Raw genomic sequence first — 22550 nt, 5'->3', positions numbered from 1 at the left:
TTGTACATTCAACAAATACTTGTAATGCAATTGCTAAAAATATGAGAAAAAAATCAGTTAACGAGCATATTCACACACATCGTTTAACTCCCAGACAACTGCACCCAGCTTGACCGAGCGACTGATTCGCAATGATGTATGTCGTGTATGTGACGTGTTGATCATCCTGTTCCAAAAACATTAAATTCTAATTTACAAATACTGTACTAAGGCATACCTCTTACCTTCTGTGTAAAATACAAATGCCTATCCTCTTTATACTGCTAGACACAGCACTGAACAGTTTTGATAACTTTCTGCTAAGTCTACTTTCACTTTGACCTTGACCCTGATTGAATACCGATTCCGACCTAAATTGTGAATTTTTGTGTAATGAAAATAAAAGACAGTGGAGCATGTACTTCCACATAATTACTCTTTCATCTAAATATATATTTGTGATTCTGAATAAACAAATGATATACAAATCGATACACATTTAATTTACGATACATGTGTAAACAATGGGTGATACAAGTCTGTTCGGGGGGGGGGGGGGGGGGGGGGGGGGGGGGGGGGGGGGGGAAAATTTATTTATGAATTAATTTGTTTGAAAATATGTATCAACAAAATAAGAATTCTTTTTTTCATAAGTTTGAACAATTAGAAATGATAGAAAACACCAACTTTGAAATAAAGTCAAGATCTATGACATTTTTCACTTACTTATAGGCTTCCCAATATGGGTACAGTCCACTAATTGTTTTCCCATAGGCGACAATGTTAACGTTTCTTCTCATAGCGATGTCCCTAATTTTCGTTCAGCAGTGAGTGACCCCTCAAATCAAAGCACATCAACTTGTCTTTCCTTGGTCAAAATCTCGAGGTGGCATGTCAGATTCGTTTTCCGGCAAAATGCGTCTGTCTGCGGCAACCTCTAAAAATGAAAGTGAAAGTAGGGGAAACTCAGAGTTCTAACTGGCGTTATAATACACAAAATAATTCGGCTGATCTTCTTGATGAATTACATTTGCCAAACTTTTTTGGTAGGAAAGATACTCCTTATCAACAAGTGTGAGGCTCAGTTTAGTACATCTGCACAATTTTTTTTATGCAAGTCTGCAAGTTAAGGAACTTGTAATTTTTTCTGCACTACTTTCTTCTCCTACCGATTCTAAAAATAATTAGTGGGATGTACCCAATATGAAAAAGCATTTTTTAGATTTTACAATATTTCACACTGTTTGTCAATCTAGAGCATAAGTAGAGGTAACATGCCAAGTTTCATGAAAATTCAACCATTAATTAAGATTTTACAGCATATACAGTTCTATGTGTAATATCCTTAAAAAATGCTCCAATCTAGCCAAAACTGCACCCAAGTTTTAAGTCAAATGTTAGCCTATTAACACATTTACATCATTCTTACTCTCCTTCATAACTTTAAATACAATTAGTCAAATCATAATCAAGCACTTAAATGGGTCAATTTCTCTTATTTTAAAAAATTAATGTATTTCCGCACAAACAAATATGACCATTTCTCACCCTATAATTCATAGTTTCTCCAGAAATGACAAAAAAATTAAGTTAACAAATACCCCGAAAGTAGTAAAGCAAGAAAGTACTGATTATTTCCTGTCCATTGATGCATCATTCATGAAATTTGGTCTATGAATAAAAAATTTATAAGCCTTTATACTCCTATATACAATCATTTGCTTCAAAGCAATTTTTATGCCAATGCAAATTTACTCATCTATGACGTCATAATGACATCATAATAATGGATAGCTCAATACATGTGTATCATCACTTTTCCCGTACTTTTCATTTAAGACAAAATCAGTGCTAATCTAATCATTTTAACTATAAAAAATTAAAATATGTGGTTTACCTGATTAAATAAATAATCTTCTAAAGTTGTTTTGTTTCCATGGTAACCATTTTGTAATTTGTAGGAAAATGAGACAAAATTTTGAATTTCCTGACAAATCACATAATTTTGACAGTCAAATATTTAAGAAATTTCAATTCTTCTATTCGTGTAATCTAAATAATGCGTTATTTACAAAACAAAGATGTAGATCTAATTACTTTGAAATTCTTATACAAGAAAAAAAATCTATATGAGCTGCAAAATATATAGCAGTGCACGTACAAATTAGCTATACATGAATACTTTCACAATTTTATCACCTATTTAATATGTACCCCCCACCCCCCACACACACACACACTTTAATAATTTTTTTTTTTTTAAGAAAAGTTTAACTTACACATTTTGCCAACTGCCACTTTTTGCTGGTGACCGTGAAATTTCAAGATGTTTTCAAATGGGTGTGTGTTTGCTGGCCAATAGTTTTAAACACCACCTGCATGAACCTCATGGTTTTCCTGTACCAATGACCATGACCCTAAAAAGAAATCAATTCAATAAATGGCACAATAATTATCAGGCTCAAAAACACCTCAAACATTCACATTTAAAGACAGACAGACACACAGACATTCCACACATACAATTTTACCATATTCCTTTTATGCCCATAAGTTGTAATTAATTAAAAATTATAAATTTGCTCCCACTTGAAATCACCATGTTAACATTGGCAAGTTAATTCAGCAGAATAAGTAAAAAGCATGTTTAACTGACAATAATTGTACATTCAACAAATACTTGTAATGCAATTGCTAAAAATATGAGAAAAAAATCAGTTAACGAGCATATTCACACACATCGTTTAACTCCCAGACAACTGCACCCAGCTTGACCGAGCGACTGATTCGCAATGATGTATGTCGTGTATGTGACGTGTTGATCATCCTGTTCCAAAAACATTAAATTCTAATTTACAAATACTGTACTAAGGCATACCTCTTACCTTCTGTGTAAAATACAAATGCCTATCCTCTTTATACTGCTAGACACAGCACTGAACAGTTTTGATAACTTTCTGCTAAGTCTACTTTCACTTTGACCTTGACCCTGATTGAATACCGATTCCGACCTAAATTGTGAATTTTTGTGTAATGAAAATAAAAGACAGTGGAGCATGTACTTCCACATAATTACTCTTTCATCTAAATATATATTTGTGATTCTGAATAAACAAATGATATACAAATCGATACACATTTAATTTACGATACATGTGTAAACAATGGGTGATACAAGTCTGTTCGGGGGGGGGGGGGGGGGGGGGGGGGGGGGGTCTAGAAAATTTATTTATGAATTAATTTGTTTGAAAATATGTATCAACAAAATAAGAATTCTTTTTTTCATAAGTTTGAACAATTAGAAATGATAGAAAACACCAACTTTGAAATAAAGTCAAGATCTATGACATTTTTCACTTACTTATAGGCTTCCCAATATGGGTACAGTCCACTAATTGTTTTCCCATAGGCGACAATGTTAACGTTTCTTCTCATAGCGATGTCCCTAATTTTCGTTCAGCAGTGAGTGACCCCTCAAATCAAAGCACATCAACTTGTCTTTCCTTGGTCAAAATCTCGAGGTGGCATGTCAGATTCGTTTTCCGGCAAAATGCGTCTGTCTGCGGCAACCTCTAAAAATGAAAGTGAAAGTAGGGGAAACTCAGAGTTCTAACTGGCGTTATAATACACAAAATAATTCGGCTGATCTTCTTGATGAATTACATTTGCCAAACTTTTTTGGTAGGAAAGATACTCCTTATCAACAAGTGTGAGGCTCAGTTTAGTACATCTGCACAATTTTTTTTATGCAAGTCTGCAAGTTAAGGAACTTGTAATTTTTTCTGCACTACTTTCTTCTCCTACCGATTCTAAAAATAATTAGTGGGATGTACCCAATATGAAAAAGCATTTTTTAGATTTTACAATATTTCACACTGTTTGTCAATCTAGAGCATAAGTAGAGGTAACATGCCAAGTTTCATGAAAATTCAACCATTAATTAAGATTTTACAGCATATACAGTTCTATGTGTAATATCCTTAAAAAATGCTCCAATCTAGCCAAAACTGCACCCAAGTTTTAAGTCAAATGTTAGCCTATTAACACATTTACATCATTCTTACTCTCCTTCATAACTTTAAATACAATTAGTCAAATCATAATCAAGCACTTAAATGGGTCAATTTCTCTTATTTTAAAAAATTAATGTATTTCCGCACAAAATATGACCATTTCTCACCCTATAATTCATAGTTTCTCCAGAAATGACAAAAAAATTAAGTTAACAAATACCCCGAAAGTAGTAAAGCAAGAAAGTACTGATTATTTCCTGTCCATTGATGCATCATTCATGAAATTTGGTCTATGAATAAAAAATTTATAAGCCTTTATACTCCTATATACAATCATTTGCTTCAAAGCAATTTTTATGCCAATGCAAATTTACTCATCTATGACGTCATAATGACATCATAATAATGGATAGCTCAATACATGTGTATCATCACTTTTCCCGTACTTTTCATTTAAGACAAAATCAGTGCTAATCTAATCATTTTAACTATAAAAAATTAAAATATGTGGTTTACCTGATTAAATAAATAATCTTCTAAAGTTGTTTTGTTTCCATGGTAACCATTTTGTAATTTGTAGGAAAATGAGACAAAATTTTGAATTTCCTGACAAATCACATAATTTTGACAGTCAAATATTTAAGAAATTTCAATTCTTCTATTCGTGTAATCTAAATAATGCGTTATTTACAAAACAAAGATGTAGATCTAATTACTTTGAAATTCTTATACAAGAAAAAAAATCTATATGAGCTGCAAAATATATAGCAGTGCACGTACAAATTAGCTATACATGAATACTTTCACAATTTTATCACCTATTTAATATGTACCCCCCACCCCCCACACACACACACACTTTAATAATTTTTTTTTTTTTAAGAAAAGTTTAACTTACACATTTTGCCAACTGCCACTTTTTGCTGGTGACCGTGAAATTTCAAGATGTTTTCAAATGGGTGTGTGTTTGCTGGCCAATAGTTTTAAACACCACCTGCATGAACCTCATGGTTTTCCTGTACCAATGACCATGACCCTAAAAAGAAATCAATTCAATAAATGGCACAATAATTATCAGGCTCAAAAACACCTCAAACATTCACATTTAAAGACAGACAGACACACAGACATTCCACACATACAATTTTACCATATTCCTTTTATGCCCATAAGTTGTAATTAATTAAAAATTATAAATTTGCTCCCACTTGAAATCACCATGTTAACATTGGCAAGTTAATTCAGCAGAATAAGTAAAAAGCATGTTTAACTGACAATAATTGTACATTCAACAAATACTTGTAATGCAATTGCTAAAAATATGAGAAAAAAATCAGTTAACGAGCATATTCACACACATCGTTTAACTCCCAGACAACTGCACCCAGCTTGACCGAGCGACTGATTCGCAATGATGTATGTCGTGTATGTGACGTGTTGATCATCCTGTTCCAAAAACATTAAATTCTAATTTACAAATACTGTACTAAGGCATACCTCTTACCTTCTGTGTAAAATACAAATGCCTATCCTCTTTATACTGCTAGACACAGCACTGAACAGTTTTGATAACTTTCTGCTAAGTCTACTTTCACTTTGACCTTGACCCTGATTGAATACCGATTCCGACCTAAATTGTGAATTTTTGTGTAATGAAAATAAAAGACAGTGGAGCATGTACTTCCACATAATTACTCTTTCATCTAAATATATATTTGTGATTCTGAATAAACAAATGATATACAAATCGATACACATTTAATTTACGATACATGTGTAAACAATGGGTGATACAAGTCTGTTCGGGGGGGGGGGGGGGGGGGGGGGGGGGTCTAGAAAATTTATTTATGAATTAATTTGTTTGAAAATATGTATCAACAAAATAAGAATTCTTTTTTTCATAAGTTTGAACAATTAGAAATGATAGAAAACACCAACTTTGAAATAAAGTCAAGATCTATGACATTTTTCACTTACTTATAGGCTTCCCAATATGGGTACAGTCCACTAATTGTTTTCCCATAGGCGACAATGTTAACGTTTCTTCTCATAGCGATGTCCCTAATTTTCGTTCAGCAGTGAGTGACCCCTCAAATCAAAGCACATCAACTTGTCTTTCCTTGGTCAAAATCTCGAGGTGGCATGTCAGATTCGTTTTCCGGCAAAATGCGTCTGTCTGCGGCAACCTCTAAAAATGAAAGTGAAAGTAGGGGAAACTCAGAGTTCTAACTGGCGTTATAATACACAAAATAATTCGGCTGATCTTCTTGATGAATTACATTTGCCAAACTTTTTTGGTAGGAAAGATACTCCTTATCAACAAGTGTGAGGCTCAGTTTAGTACATCTGCACAATTTTTTTTATGCAAGTCTGCAAGTTAAGGAACTTGTAATTTTTTCTGCACTACTTTCTTCTCCTACCGATTCTAAAAATAATTAGTGGGATGTACCCAATATGAAAAAGCATTTTTTAGATTTTACAATATTTCACACTGTTTGTCAATCTAGAGCATAAGTAGAGGTAACATGCCAAGTTTCATGAAAATTCAACCATTAATTAAGATTTTACAGCATATACAGTTCTATGTGTAATATCCTTAAAAAATGCTCCAATCTAGCCAAAACTGCACCCAAGTTTTAAGTCAAATGTTAGCCTATTAACACATTTACATCATTCTTACTCTCCTTCATAACTTTAAATACAATTAGTCAAATCATAATCAAGCACTTAAATGGGTCAATTTCTCTTATTTTAAAAAATTAATGTATTTCCGCACAAAATATGACCATTTCTCACCCTATAATTCATAGTTTCTCCAGAAATGACAAAAAAATTAAGTTAACAAATACCCCGAAAGTAGTAAAGCAAGAAAGTACTGATTATTTCCTGTCCATTGATGCATCATTCATGAAATTTGGTCTATGAATAAAAAATTTATAAGCCTTTATACTCCTATATACAATCATTTGCTTCAAAGCAATTTTTATGCCAATGCAAATTTACTCATCTATGACGTCATAATGACATCATAATAATGGATAGCTCAATACATGTGTATCATCACTTTTCCCGTACTTTTCATTTAAGACAAAATCAGTGCTAATCTAATCATTTTAACTATAAAAAATTAAAATATGTGGTTTACCTGATTAAATAAATAATCTTCTAAAGTTGTTTTGTTTCCATGGTAACCATTTTGTAATTTGTAGGAAAATGAGACAAAATTTTGAATTTCCTGACAAATCACATAATTTTGACAGTCAAATATTTAAGAAATTTCAATTCTTCTATTCGTGTAATCTAAATAATGCGTTATTTACAAAACAAAGATGTAGATCTAATTACTTTGAAATTCTTATACAAGAAAAAAAATCTATATGAGCTGCAAAATATATAGCAGTGCACGTACAAATTAGCTATACATGAATACTTTCACAATTTTATCACCTATTTAATATGTACCCCCCACCCCCCACACACACACACACGTTAATAATTTTTTTTTTTTTTAGAAAAGTTTAACTTACACATTTTGCCAACTGCCACTTTTTGCTGGTGACCGTGAAATTTCAAGATGTTTTCAAATGGGTGTGTGTTTGCTGGCCAATAGTTTTAAACACCACCTGCATGAACCTCATGGTTTTCCTGTACCAATGACCATGACCCTAAAAAGAAATCAATTCAATAAATGGCACAATAATTATCAGGCTCAAAAACACCTCAAACATTCACATTTAAAGACAGACAGACACACAGACATTCCACACATACAATTTTACCATATTCCTTTTATGCCCATAAGTTGTAATTAATTAAAAATTATAAATTTGCTCCCACTTGAAATCACCATGTTAACATTGGCAAGTTAATTCAGCAGAATAAGTAAAAAGCATGTTTAACTGACAATAATTGTACATTCAACAAATACTTGTAATGCAATTGCTAAAAATATGAGAAAAAAATCAGTTAACGAGCATATTCACACACATCGTTTAACTCCCAGACAACTGCACCCAGCTTGACCGAGCGACTGATTCGCAATGATGTATGTCGTGTATGTGACGTGTTGATCATCCTGTTCCAAAAACATTAAATTCTAATTTACAAATACTGTACTAAGGCATACCTCTTACCTTCTGTGTAAAATACAAATGCCTATCCTCTTTATACTGCTAGACACAGCACTGAACAGTTTTGATAACTTTCTGCTAAGTCTACTTTCACTTTGACCTTGACCCTGATTGAATACCGATTCCGACCTAAATTGTGAATTTTTGTGTAATGAAAATAAAAGACAGTGGAGCATGTACTTCCACATAATTACTCTTTCATCTAAATATATATTTGTGATTCTGAATAAACAAATGATATACAAATCGATACACATTTAATTTACGATACATGTGTAAACAATGGGTGATACAAGTCTGTTCGGGGGGGGGGGGGGGGGGGGGGGGGGGGTCTAGAAAATTTATTTATGAATTAATTTGTTTGAAAATATGTATCAACAAAATAAGAATTCTTTTTTTCATAAGTTTGAACAATTAGAAATGATAGAAAACACCAACTTTGAAATAAAGTCAAGATCTATGACATTTTTCACTTACTTATAGGCTTCCCAATATGGGTACAGTCCACTAATTGTTTTCCCATAGGCGACAATGTTAACGTTTCTTCTCATAGCGATGTCCCTAATTTTCGTTCAGCAGTGAGTGACCCCTCAAATCAAAGCACATCAACTTGTCTTTCCTTGGTCAAAATCTCGAGGTGGCATGTCAGATTCGTTTTCCGGCAAAATGCGTCTGTCTGCGGCAACCTCTAAAAATGAAAGTGAAAGTAGGGGAAACTCAGAGTTCTAACTGGCGTTATAATACACAAAATAATTCGGCTGATCTTCTTGATGAATTACATTTGCCAAACTTTTTTGGTAGGAAGATACTCCTTATCAACAAGTGTGAGGCTCAGTTTAGTACATCTGCACAATTTTTTTTATGCAAGTCTGCAAGTTAAGGAACTTGTAATTTTTTCTGCACTACTTTCTTCTCCTACCGATTCTAAAAATAATTAGTGGGATGTACCCAATATGAAAAAGCATTTTTTAGATTTTACAATATTTCACACTGTTTGTCAATCTAGAGCATAAGTAGAGGTAACATGCCAAGTTTCATGAAAATTCAACCATTAATTAAGATTTTACAGCATATACAGTTCTATGTGTAATATCCTTAAAAAATGCTCCAATCTAGCCAAAACTGCACCCAAGTTTTAAGTCAAATGTTAGCCTATTAACACATTTACATCATTCTTACTCTCCTTCATAACTTTAAATACAATTAGTCAAATCATAATCAAGCACTTAAATGGGTCAATTTCTCTTATTTTAAAAAATTAATGTATTTCCGCACAAAATATGACCATTTCTCACCCTATAATTCATAGTTTCTCCAGAAATGACAAAAAAATTAAGTTAACAAATACCCCGAAAGTAGTAAAGCAAGAAAGTACTGATTATTTCCTGTCCATTGATGCATCATTCATGAAATTTGGTCTATGAATAAAAAATTTATAAGCCTTTATACTCCTATATACAATCATTTGCTTCAAAGCAATTTTTATGCCAATGCAAATTTACTCATCTATGACGTCATAATGACATCATAATAATGGATAGCTCAATACATGTGTATCATCACTTTTCCCGTACTTTTCATTTAAGACAAAATCAGTGCTAATCTAATCATTTTAACTATAAAAAATTAAAATATGTGGTTTACCTGATTAAATAAATAATCTTCTAAAGTTGTTTTGTTTCCATGGTAACCATTTTGTAATTTGTAGGAAAATGAGACAAAATTTTGAATTTCCTGACAAATCACATAATTTTGACAGTCAAATATTTAAGAAATTTCAATTCTTCTATTCGTGTAATCTAAATAATGCGTTATTTACAAAACAAAGATGTAGATCTAATTACTTTGAAATTCTTATACAAGAAAAAAAATCTATATGAGCTGCAAAATATATAGCAGTGCACGTACAAATTAGCTATACATGAATACTTTCACAATTTTATCACCTATTTAATATGTACCCCCCACCCCCCACACACACACACACTTTAATAATTTTTTTTTTTTTAAGAAAAGTTTAACTTACACATTTTGCCAACTGCCACTTTTTGCTGGTGACCGTGAAATTTCAAGATGTTTTCAAATGGGTGTGTGTTTGCTGGCCAATAGTTTTAAACACCACCTGCATGAACCTCATGGTTTTCCTGTACCAATGACCATGACCCTAAAAAGAAATCAATTCAATAAATGGCACAATAATTATCAGGCTCAAAAACACCTCAAACATTCACATTTAAAGACAGACAGACACACAGACATTCCACACATACAATTTTACCATATTCCTTTTATGCCCATAAGTTGTAATTAATTAAAAATTATAAATTTGCTCCCACTTGAAATCACCATGTTAACATTGGCAAGTTAATTCAGCAGAATAAGTAAAAAGCATGTTTAACTGACAATAATTGTACATTCAACAAATACTTGTAATGCAATTGCTAAAAATATGAGAAAAAAATCAGTTAACGAGCATATTCACACACATCGTTTAACTCCCAGACAACTGCACCCAGCTTGACCGAGCGACTGATTTGCAATGATGTATGTCGTGTATATGTGACGTTTCGATCATCCTGTTCCAAAAACATTAAATTCTAATTTACAAATACTGTACTAAGGCATACCTCTTACCTTCTGTGTAAAATACAAATGCCTATCCTCTTTATACTGCTAGACACAGCACTGAACAGTTTTGATAACTTTCTGCTAAGTCTACTTTCACTTTGACCTTGACCCTGATTGAATACCGATTCCGACCTAAATTGTGAATTTTTGTGTAATGAAAATAAAAGACAGTGGAGCATGTACTTCCACATAATTACTCTTTCATCTAAATATATATTTGTGATTCTGAATAAACAAATGATATACAAATCGATACACATTTAATTTACGATACATGTGTAAACAATGGGTGATACAAGTCTGTTCGGGGGGGGGGGGGGGGTCTAGAAAATTTATTTATGAATTAATTTGTTTGAAAATATGTATCAACAAAATAAGAATTCTTTTTTTCATAAGTTTGAACAATTAGAAATGATAGAAAACACCAACTTTGAAATAAAGTCAAGATCTATGACATTTTTCACTTACTTATAGGCTTCCCAATATGGGTACAGTCCACTAATTGTTTTCCCATAGGCGACAATGTTAACGTTTCTTCTCATAGCGATGTCCCTAATTTTCGTTCAGCAGTGAGTGACCCCTCAAATCAAAGCACATCAACTTGTCTTTCCTTGGTCAAAATCTCGAGGTGGCATGTCAGATTCGTTTTCCGGCAAAATGCGTCTGTCTGCGGCAACCTCTAAAAATGAAAGTGAAAGTAGGGGAAACTCAGAGTTCTAACTGGCGTTATAATACACAAAATAATTCGGCTGATCTTCTTGATGAATTACATTTGCCAAACTTTTTTGGTAGGAAAGATACTCCTTATCAACAAGTGTGAGGCTCAGTTTAGTACATCTGCACAATTTTTTTTATGCAAGTCTGCAAGTTAAGGAACTTGTAATTTTTTCTGCACTACTTTCTTCTCCTACCGATTCTAAAAATAATTAGTGGGATGTACCCAATATGAAAAAGCATTTTTTAGATTTTACAATATTTCACACTGTTTGTCAATCTAGAGCATAAGTAGAGGTAACATGCCAAGTTTCATGAAAATTCAACCATTAATTAAGATTTTACAGCATATACAGTTCTATGTGTAATATCCTTAAAAAATGCTCCAATCTAGCCAAAACTGCACCCAAGTTTTAAGTCAAATGTTAGCCTATTAACACATTTACATCATTCTTACTCTCCTTCATAACTTTAAATACAATTAGTCAAATCATAATCAAGCACTTAAATGGGTCAATTTCTCTTATTTTAAAAAATTAATGTATTTCCGCACAAAATATGACCATTTCTCACCCTATAATTCATAGTTTCTCCAGAAATGACAAAAAAATTAAGTTAACAAATACCCCGAAAGTAGTAAAGCAAGAAAGTACTGATTATTTCCTGTCCATTGATGCATCATTCATGAAATTTGGTCTATGAATAAAAAATTTATAAGCCTTTATACTCCTATATACAATCATTTGCTTCAAAGCAATTTTTATGCCAATGCAAATTTACTCATCTATGACGTCATAATGACATCATAATAATGGATAGCTCAATACATGTGTATCATCACTTTTCCCGTACTTTTCATTTAAGACAAAATCAGTGCTAATCTAATCATTTTAACTATAAAAAATTAAAATATGTGGTTTACCTGATTAAATAAATAATCTTCTAAAGTTGTTTTGTTTCCATGGTAACCATTTTGTAATTTGTAGGAAAATGAGACAAAATTTTGAATTTCCTGACAAATCACATAATTTTGACAGTCAAATATTTAAGAAATTTCAATTCTTCTATTCGTGTAATCTAAATAATGCGTTATTTACAAAACAAAGATGTAGATCTAATTACTTTGAAATTCTTATACAAGAAAAAAAATCTATATGAGCTGCAAAATATATAGCAGTGCACGTACAAATTAGCTATACATGAATACTTTCACAATTTTATCACCTATTTAATATGTACCCCCCACCCCCCACACACACACACACTTTAATAATTTTTTTTTTTTTAAGAAAAGTTTAACTTACACATTTTGCCAACTGCCACTTTTTGCTGGTGACCGTGAAATTTCAAGATGTTTTCAAATGGGTGTGTGTTTGCTGGCCAATAGTTTTAAACACCACCTGCATGAACCTCATGGTTTTCCTGTACCAATGACCATGACCCTAAAAAGAAATCAATTCAATAAATGGCACAATAATTATCAGGCTCAAAAACACCTCAAACATTCACATTTAAAGACAGACAGACACACAGACATTCCACACATACAATTTTACCATATTCCTTTTATGCCCATAAGTTGTAATTAATTAAAAATTATAAATTTGCTCCCACTTGAAATCACCATGTTAACATTGGCAAGTTAATTCAGCAGAATAAGTAAAAAGCATGTTTAACTGACAATAATTGTACATTCAACAAATACTTGTAATGCAATTGCTAAAAATATGAGAAAAAAATCAGTTAACGAGCATATTCACACACATCGTTTAACTCCCAGACAACTGCACCCAGCTTGACCGAGCGACTGATTCGCAATGATGTATGTCGTGTATGTGACGTGTTGATCATCCTGTTCCAAAAACATTAAATTCTAATTTACAAATACTGTACTAAGGCATACCTCTTACCTTCTGTGTAAAATACAAATGCCTATCCTCTTTATACTGCTAGACACAGCACTGAACAGTTTTGATAACTTTCTGCTAAGTCTACTTTCACTTTGACCTTGACCCTGATTGAATACCGATTCCGACCTAAATTGTGAATTTTTGTGTAATGAAAATAAAAGACAGTGGAGCATGTACTTCCACATAATTACTCTTTCATCTAAATATATATTTGTGATTCTGAATAAACAAATGATATACAAATCGATACACATTTAATTTACGATACATGTGTAAACAATGGGTGATACAAGTCTGTTCGGGGGGGGGGGGGGGGGGGGGGGGGTAGAAAATTTATTTATGAATTAATTTGTTTGAAAATATGTATCAACAAAATAAGAATTCTTTTTTTCATAAGTTTGAACAATTAGAAATGATAGAAAACACCAACTTTGAAATAAAGTCAAGATCTATGACATTTTTCACTTACTTATAGGCTTCCCAATATGGGTACAGTCCACTAATTGTTTTCCCATAGGCGACAATGTTAACGTTTCTTCTCATAGCGATGTCCCTAATTTTCGTTCAGCAGTGAGTGACCCCTCAAATCAAAGCACATCAACTTGTCTTTCCTTGGTCAAAATCTCGAGGTGGCATGTCAGATTCGTTTTCCGGCAAAATGCGTCTGTCTGCGGCAACCTCTAAAAATGAAAGTGAAAGTAGGGGAAACTCAGAGTTCTAACTGGCGTTATAATACACAAAATAATTCGGCTGATCTTCTTGATGAATTACATTTGCCAAACTTTTTTGGTAGGAAAGATACTCCTTATCAACAAGTGTGAGGCTCAGTTTAGTACATCTGCACAATTTTTTTTATGCAAGTCTGCAAGTTAAGGAACTTGTAATTTTTTCTGCACTACTTTCTTCTCCTACCGATTCTAAAAATAATTAGTGGGATGTACCCAATATGAAAAAGCATTTTTTAGATTTTACAATATTTCACACTGTTTGTCAATCTAGAGCATAAGTAGAGGTAACATGCCAAGTTTCATGAAAATTCAACCATTAATTAAGATTTTACAGCATATACAGTTCTATGTGTAATATCCTTAAAAAATGCTCCAATCTAGCCAAAACTGCACCCAAGTTTTAAGTCAAATGTTAGCCTATTAACACATTTACATCATTCTTACTCTCCTTCATAACTTTAAATACAATTAGTCAAATCATAATCAAGCACTTAAATGGGTCAATTTCTCTTATTTTAAAAAATTAATGTATTTCCGCACAAAATATGACCATTTCTCACCCTATAATTCATAGTTTCTCCAGAAATGACAAAAAAATTAAGTTAACAAATACCCCGAAAGTAGTAAAGCAAGAAAGTACTGATTATTTCCTGTCCATTGATGCATCATTCATGAAATTTGGTCTATGAATAAAAAATTTATAAGCCTTTATACTCCTATATACAATCATTTGCTTCAAAGCAATTTTTATGCCAATGCAAATTTACTCATCTATGACGTCATAATGACATCATAATAATGGATAGCTCAATACATGTGTATCATCACTTTTCCCGTACTTTTCATTTAAGACAAAATCAGTGCTAATCTAATCATTTTAACTATAAAAAATTAAAATATGTGGTTTACCTGATTAAATAAATAATCTTCTAAAGTTGTTTTGTTTCCATGGTAACCATTTTGTAATTTGTAGGAAAATGAGACAAAATTTTGAATTTCCTGACAAATCACATAATTTTGACAGTCAAATATTTAAGAAATTTCAATTCTTCTATTCGTGTAATCTAAATAATGCGTTATTTACAAAACAAAGATGTAGATCTAATTACTTTGAAATTCTTATACAAGAAAAAAAATCTATATGAGCTGCAAAATATATAGCAGTGCACGTACAAATTAGCTATACATGAATACTTTCACAATTTTATCACCTATTTAATATGTACCCCCCACCCCCCACACACACACACACTTTAATAATTTTTTTTTTTTTTAAGAAAAGTTTAACTTACACATTTTGCCAACTGCCACTTTTTGCTGGTGACCGTGAAATTTCAAGATGTTTTCAAATGGGTGTGTGTTTGCTGGCCAATAGTTTTAAACACCACCTGCATGAACCTCATGGTTTTCCTGTACCAATGACCATGACCCTAAAAAGAAATCAATTCAATAAATGGCACAATAATTATCAGGCTCAAAAACACCTCAAACATTCACATTTAAAGACAGACAGACACACAGACATTCCACACATACAATTTTACCATATTCCTTTTATGCCCATAAGTTGTAATTAATTAAAAATTATAAATTTGCTCCCACTTGAAATCACCATGTTAACATTGGCAAGTTAATTCAGCAGAATAAGTAAAAAGCATGTTTAACTGACAATAATTGTACATTCAACAAATACTTGTAATGCAATTGCTAAAAATATGAGAAAAAAATCAGTTAACGAGCATATTCACACACATCGTTTAACTCCCAGACAACTGCACCCAGCTTGACCGAGCGACTGATTCGCAATGATGTATGTCGTGTATGTGACGTGTTGATCATCCTGTTCCAAAAACATTAAATTCTAATTTACAAATACTGTACTAAGGCATACCTCTTACCTTCTGTGTAAAATACAAATGCCTATCCTCTTTATACTGCTAGACACAGCACTGAACAGTTTTGATAACTTTCTGCTAAGTCTACTTTCACTTTGACCTTGACCCTGATTGAATACCGATTCCGACCTAAATTGTGAATTTTTGTGTAATGAAAATAAAAGACAGTGGAGCATGTACTTCCACATAATTACTCTTTCATCTAAATATATATTTGTGATTCTGAATAAACAAATGATATACAAATCGATACACATTTAATTTACGATACATGTGTAAACAATGGGTGATACAAGTCTGTTCGGGGGGGGGGGGAGGGGGGGTCTAGAAAATTTATTTATGAATTAATTTGTTTGAAAATATGTATCAACAAAATAAGAATTCTTTTTTTCATAAGTTTGAACAATTAGAAATGATAGAAAACACCAACTTTGAAATAAAGTCAAGATCTATGACATTTTTCACTTACTTATAGGCTTCCCAATATGGGTACAGTCCACTAATTGTTTTCCCATAGGCGACAATGTTAACGTTTCTTCTCATAGCGATGTCCCTAATTTTCGTTCAGCAGTGAGTGACCCCTCAAATCAAAGCACATCAACTTGTCTTTCCTTGGTCAAAATCTCGAGGTGGCATGTCAGATTCGTTTTCCGGCAAAATGCGTCTGTCTGCGGCAACCTCTAAAAATGAAAGTGAAAGTAGGGGAAACTCAGAGTTCTAACTGGCGTTATAATACACAAAATAATTCGGCTGATCTTCTTGATGAATTACATTTGCCAAACTTTTTTGGTAGGAAAGATACTCCTTATCAACAAGTGTGAGGCTCAGTTTAGTACATCTGCACAATTTTTTTTATGCAAGTCTGCAAGTTAAGGAACTTGTAATTTTTTCTGCACTACTTTCTTCTCCTACCGATTCTAAAAATAATTAGTAACAGGATATTATTTAATCTCGGAATAATTATTTATCTCGGAATTCAAGTAAATCATAATTTCAGGTGTAGTGCCTATATGTTACCTTAGTTTTTCTCGAAATATCAGTTTCCACTGTAGTAGATGTTGACTAAGTGGGTAAGTGTGTATATGGGTACGAAATATATCTAACTGAAATATGTTGACTAAGTGGGTAAGTGTGTATATGGGTACCAAATAAATTTAATGAAATATTGCAAAAGTTGTTGTTTTTAAATATTTTTTTTTATGTTTCTGTTCTCTTTTAATTTCAAATTTTCATTTTTTTTTTTTTAATTATTTTTTCTGCAATAGTTTGGTATTGTGTAGTGAATCTGATGTTATGCTTTAGGGGTTAGTCAGTTTCCCATGCACAGCATGTACTAACCCATTTGCGCATGCGTTACTCTGGGGGGTTAGTCAGATTTCCATGCATCGCATAGACTAACCCATCTGCGCTTATGCCTCAATATTTACTCGCTAATCTCTGCATTTTCCTTCGTATAAGCGGCAATATTAAGTAATCCTTCAAAACGATCCGTCTTTTAATTAAGCTACAATCCCACCGTAATCGCTTAAGTTACTCCCGAGTCCGAAATATCTGTTGAACATAGTCAACAACGCTGTCGAGCTGTCCATGAATGAAGACTTAGAAATACTATCGCAGCAAAGAACAATACATACCGATTCGTATTCTCGATGCACACTGCAAACATTTACCATTATTTTTGACAATCGTGACATTTAAATCCAAAGAAATGATCAGAAATAACGCGGCGATGTAAACACTACCAACTTCCAGCAACTTCCTAATGCAGACTACCACTGCTCCACGTCACGCTGTGAAAAATGACGTCACGGGGTACATTGTTTTCCCGAACTTTTCCAATCGGCAATCCTCGGCTCCATGTGCGAGTTACGAGTCATCCGAGGAAGTCCGAGTGGAGAGCAAAATGGCGATTGAGCATTCTGCGTAATATAAGGTTTCCTGTCTTTGTTGTTCATCAGACGTACTCTAATATTTTTGTAAAATGTTCTACTTTAACCAGGCAATTAAATATTACAAGGGGAAAGCGAAACTGGAAAGTCTTCAGTACAAAAATGGGTCTTTAAAATTAGAAGATCTATGATCCGCCCACTTGTTTCACCTCTAGTTAAGAGGTGCATATTTAGTGTGCAAATCTTGAGATTGTAAGCTTTGGTGACGTCACGCTCTAAATTGCAGTGACAGGGAAAATGATAGGCATAGATCTACATAAAAAAAAATGCACTGGCATATAACATCGTTTTTGAGAGGATAGAATTTTAACTAACATGAAACTTGATAAAAATAAATAAATAAATAACATTAAAACGAGGAAAAAAAAAAGAATTGCCCAAATTTGAATATCTTGGGAAGTTGGGGGGGGGGGTCAGGTTTTTTCACATTCTTCTGTTCATACACATGCCCATATTTTTACTATTAAAAAAGAAAACAAAAAGGTTGTCAGGCTTTGTGTGTGTTACGGGGGGGGGGGGGGGGGGGTAAGGTTTCATGGACATTTTCTATAGACATAGAGTAAAAAGATATAGTTAAGGTATCTGGAAAAAAGTAAAGGAGGCACTGTCTAAAATAAATAATCTGTCCTAGATTGACAATAAAAAAAAATAATCTTTCCTTGATTATCTCCCCCACGGTTTTTTTTTTCGACTTTAATTTTGTTATTTTCATTTATTCATTTATTTATTATTTTTTAATATATATATATATATATATATTTTTTTTTTTTTTTGCTTGTCAGACTCTTTCGTTGAAGAAGGAAATAAATAATATGTCCTAATCTTATTAGAAATCGATAATCTGTAAAAGAATTATATGTAATATGACTCGGAAAAATTTGTTACCCCACCCCCTTCAGAATCACATGGTCGTCCCCATACAGTGTCCGCGCAAATCTTCAAATTTCTCCTCGATGTGTGTTTAGTAATGTATCTCGAAACCAGCATCTTGATGTAATGTAAATACTAGTAGATATAGAAAGAATCATTTATTGTAGTTTGTAGCTGTTGTTCTGTGTGTCTAATGCATGAATGTTTCACTGCTATATAATGTAGTCACATATCTTTAATGTAGTCACATATCTTTAATGTAGTCACATATCTTTTTATCCTAACACTTTGCACGCTTGCTTGCTATAGTAGCATATGCACCCTTTGATCCTTAATCACCCTCTGCTGTGTGCTAGCTAGCTTGTAATACAACTGCATGGTGAACGGTTTTGTGCATCACTGCATGGGTCATTAACCAGTCACTTTCAGCACAGAAAAACTGGGGGTTCTAGCTAGTGCTACGCCAAAAACGTAATACTGAATACAGAGTTATTTACCCTGTTTTAAATCATGGGCGTCCGGAAGGGGGGAGGGGGTGGGGGGCACTTGGCATATTTTTTTTTGCCCTTGACACCTGTATCCAGTACGCTTAACACTAAGTTAATGATACGTGTCCTCAAACAAAGTGTGTTCACATTGAGGTATATGGTTCCACTTGACTGTGTTTAATTTAAGAGAATTATTGTCTGCATTTCAATGACTTTTATAAAATAGAAATAGAATGCAAAAACTGCTTAATAAGCAAATTAACTGACTGTTTATACGGGGTAAAAGATTGAAAATATTAAATTGTGTCAATAGGTGGATTCGAACCCACAGGTACTTATGGACAGGACCATCCCCCCTCCTTCCGATATTCAGCCCGGGGCTTATTGGACATATTATTCAAAAATTATATTTATTACTTTTATTAATCGTGAAAATATGAAAAAATCCTCAAAACCCCAAAACAATCGCTCCACAAATAAATACCCTTATAATGTATAGTTGTTTAGGGGTTTCGAGGATTTTTTTTATATTGTACACATGATGAATAAGTGTAATAAATATAATTTTTGAAGAAAAAAAAATGTCCAAAAAGCCCCGGGGTTGAATATCGGGGGGGGGGGGGGGGTCCTGTCCACAAGTACATGTGTTCGAACCATAACACTAATGGTCGGTTGCGTATCTATGGCTCAGATAAGTACAGCTCAGTCGTTGATCCGTGGATCAAGTAAGCCGGGTTTATATCTGGATTTTTAATATAAAATGAAATGAAAAAATACATGTATTAAACATTATAGGAAAACACAAACATTCATATAAGCTATGTTTTCTACAGTGTTTTAAATAGCGGCAAAATTATAGGGACCCCTACCCCACCCCCCGGTTCCTACGGCCATTTTGATAGTCTGCATAAGAAAAGTAAAATAAACTTTATTTCTTTGGAATTCGGCGTTTTAAAAAATTATTGAAAATTGAAATTTGTAATTTGATTTAGATTTGATATATGAGAAAGTTTCTATAAAAATTCTTGCTTAAAAAGTACATTGAAGAGTTGAGCAAAAAAAAAAAAAAATCCTAAAATGGCCATAAAAATTCTTTGAAATAACCTTTTTAATACGGCGAAAATCGCTTTAAGAATAGATGAAACATGGGATGTAAATTGTAAACAGTGAGAACAAAGTAACGGATTCATTATGCATAAACCAAGAAGAATTGCTTTTAAGCAGAAACAAAAGAAAAGAACAGCCAAATCCTCGACGAGCCACCCGAGGAGCTCCGAGATGAAAAATATAACTCTATTCAAGTTTTTTGTAGAATGATTGAACTCAATTTTTATTGATAAATAATGTCAAACTATTTTAATAATTATTATCATATACTTAGTAGTAAAAACACCGATTCAGCACGATGTGATATGGGTGACGTCACAATACCCCATATCACGGACCGGTCCGAAAAGCCATATCACGTATCGGACCGGCGGGCCGAAAATCCATATCAAACCGGAAGTAACGTTTGTATTAAGTTTTAAAGTTAATTTACTTGATTTTATATCAATATTTATATAAAATAATTCTTAAATGACTTTTGTGGTCTTAATTTATTTCCAGTTACTAAGTACCTAAAATTGGCTCTATAAGATTCTAAAGAAAAATGTCACTAACAAAAGTAACAAGCACAATCACTCTTCAACGACCATATGTGAACTCGCATATTAAGTATTTTAAATATATGATAAATAGAATACTACATACTAAAATCCATATCATATGTCACATCAGCCCTCGGGCCCCATATCAGCCCTCGGGCCTTCGGCCCTTGGGCTGATATGGGGCCACTCGGGCTGATATGACATATGATATGGATTTTAGCATGTAATATTCTCTATTTAGTATATGCATTGAGTTTTTTTTCGGACCTTCAACTGAACTGAATTTTATTTTACGATATTAACTGCTCACGCGCAGTCGCGTGATTCTGGGGACGAAACTAGTGTATTTTGAATTAATGAATTGCAAAGGCCAGGGTGCGGAACCAGGCTAGACCGGGTCATACCAGAAACTTCTCCCGATCTTTTAAAATGAAAATATGAATTAATATTTTGTAAAGAAAATCACTTTTCAATAAGAAATATCTTTAGTAAGCGCAGTATTTGACACCAGAATAACTAAAAAAAATATTCCTTAGGCAAAAAGAAAAAGAAACGTGCGATATCGTCTTGATATTTTCAATTTTACAGCGAATACACCTAGAATTTAAAGATGTAGCACTGTTTTTGAAAAGGGGGAGGCCGGAGAAAACAAAAATAGACAAACCAAAAAAAAAAACTTGAAACTCGAAAACTCTATTGGGTAAAAGGTGGGATTCAACTTCTTTAAGTACCAAATTTTACCCATACGCCAAAGTACATGACCCTTATATGACTACACTGCAACAAAAAGTGAGAGGGGATGGGGGCAACTAGTCTTTTGTTGAACATGTTTAGAAAAATGGTGGTCACCCCCTCCCTGGTCTCCAACTGAAAAGTCTGGGTATATAGGGATGATTCTCTCAAGAATTTTTCATTCCTATGGACTGTAACGCGTGAAATGACCAATATGATAGATATAGCCGTAACCTTTTAAATTTTTGATGAAATGCCTTGAAACTCGTAATATAAGGATATAATAGTAGTATAGACATGATGACATGGTCAAAATAGCAAGATCTCACGCGCATGCATGTGCGCTTCGTTCCGATTGGCTGAAACTAAAGTCTTTATATCTTTTTTTGTTTTCTGACAAAATCCTTTGAAATTTTGAACATAGTCATACATTATAAAGATCTACAGCATGATGTATAAGAATAATCATGAACGCACGCACATGCACGTGTGCTGCAATCTGATTGGCTAAAAGTTTAAATGCCTAAAACTTTCTTAGTTCTCAATAATACAGGGTGAAATTTCGAATATATGAATAGATATAATGAATGCCTGCATTATTCTACCATCAAAAGTAAATGCAAGGACGTCATGCACATGCGCGCACACACAATGCGTTAAACGACAGTATACTTAAGTCTTTTGATGTTCATGCAGAATAAATAACTTCTAAATGTAAAGACATGTAACATACTGAAGCAGATCTTTTTACCCTTGACCTTGATACTTAGGTCAAGGTCACTAGTAACCTGAATAAAATGTTGATATTAGCTATTTACCAAAATGACCCTGACCTATGAACTTGAAATCGACCTTAACCTTTGAC

At 33.1% G+C, this 22550-nt stretch overlaps 1 long non-coding RNA gene across 3 annotated transcripts in view; it reads right to left on the bottom strand.

Annotated features, from left to right (window-relative positions):
- The window catches only part of LOC134233138 (uncharacterized), a 29344-nt gene extending 12431 nt beyond the window's left edge, over positions 1-16913 (bottom strand). The window contains exons 1-14 of one of the 3 annotated variants that reach the window (XR_009984921.1): positions 16769-16913; positions 16467-16677; positions 15395-15532; positions 13844-14054; positions 12769-12906; positions 11219-11429; positions 10149-10286; positions 8600-8810; positions 7520-7657; positions 5970-6180; positions 4891-5028; positions 3341-3551; positions 2259-2396; positions 706-916 (exon numbers count right to left, since the gene is read on the bottom strand). This is a non-coding gene — a long non-coding RNA (uncharacterized LOC134233138). Of the gene's footprint in view, positions 1-705; positions 917-2258; positions 2397-3340; positions 3552-4890; positions 5029-5969; positions 6181-7519; positions 7658-8599; positions 8811-10148; positions 10287-11218; positions 11430-11520; positions 11822-12768; positions 12907-13843; positions 14055-14145; positions 14447-15394; positions 15533-16466; positions 16678-16768 lie in introns of those variants that run through there. The other 2 variants (XR_009984922.1, XR_009984923.1) reach the window with 2 other exon arrangements.
- Positions 16914-22550: the final 5637 nt, after the last annotated feature.

This window comes from Saccostrea cucullata, unplaced genomic scaffold, assembly GCF_032062105.1.
Source record: "Saccostrea cucullata isolate Sc308-1 unplaced genomic scaffold, CSIRO_AGI_Scuc_v1 ctg15760, whole genome shotgun sequence".
In the NCBI taxonomy this organism is placed as follows: domain Eukaryota; kingdom Metazoa; phylum Mollusca; class Bivalvia; order Ostreida; family Ostreidae; genus Saccostrea; species Saccostrea cuccullata.
The sequence above is the reverse complement of the archived record's forward strand: the minus strand, read 5'-3'. Positions and strand labels throughout refer to the sequence as shown.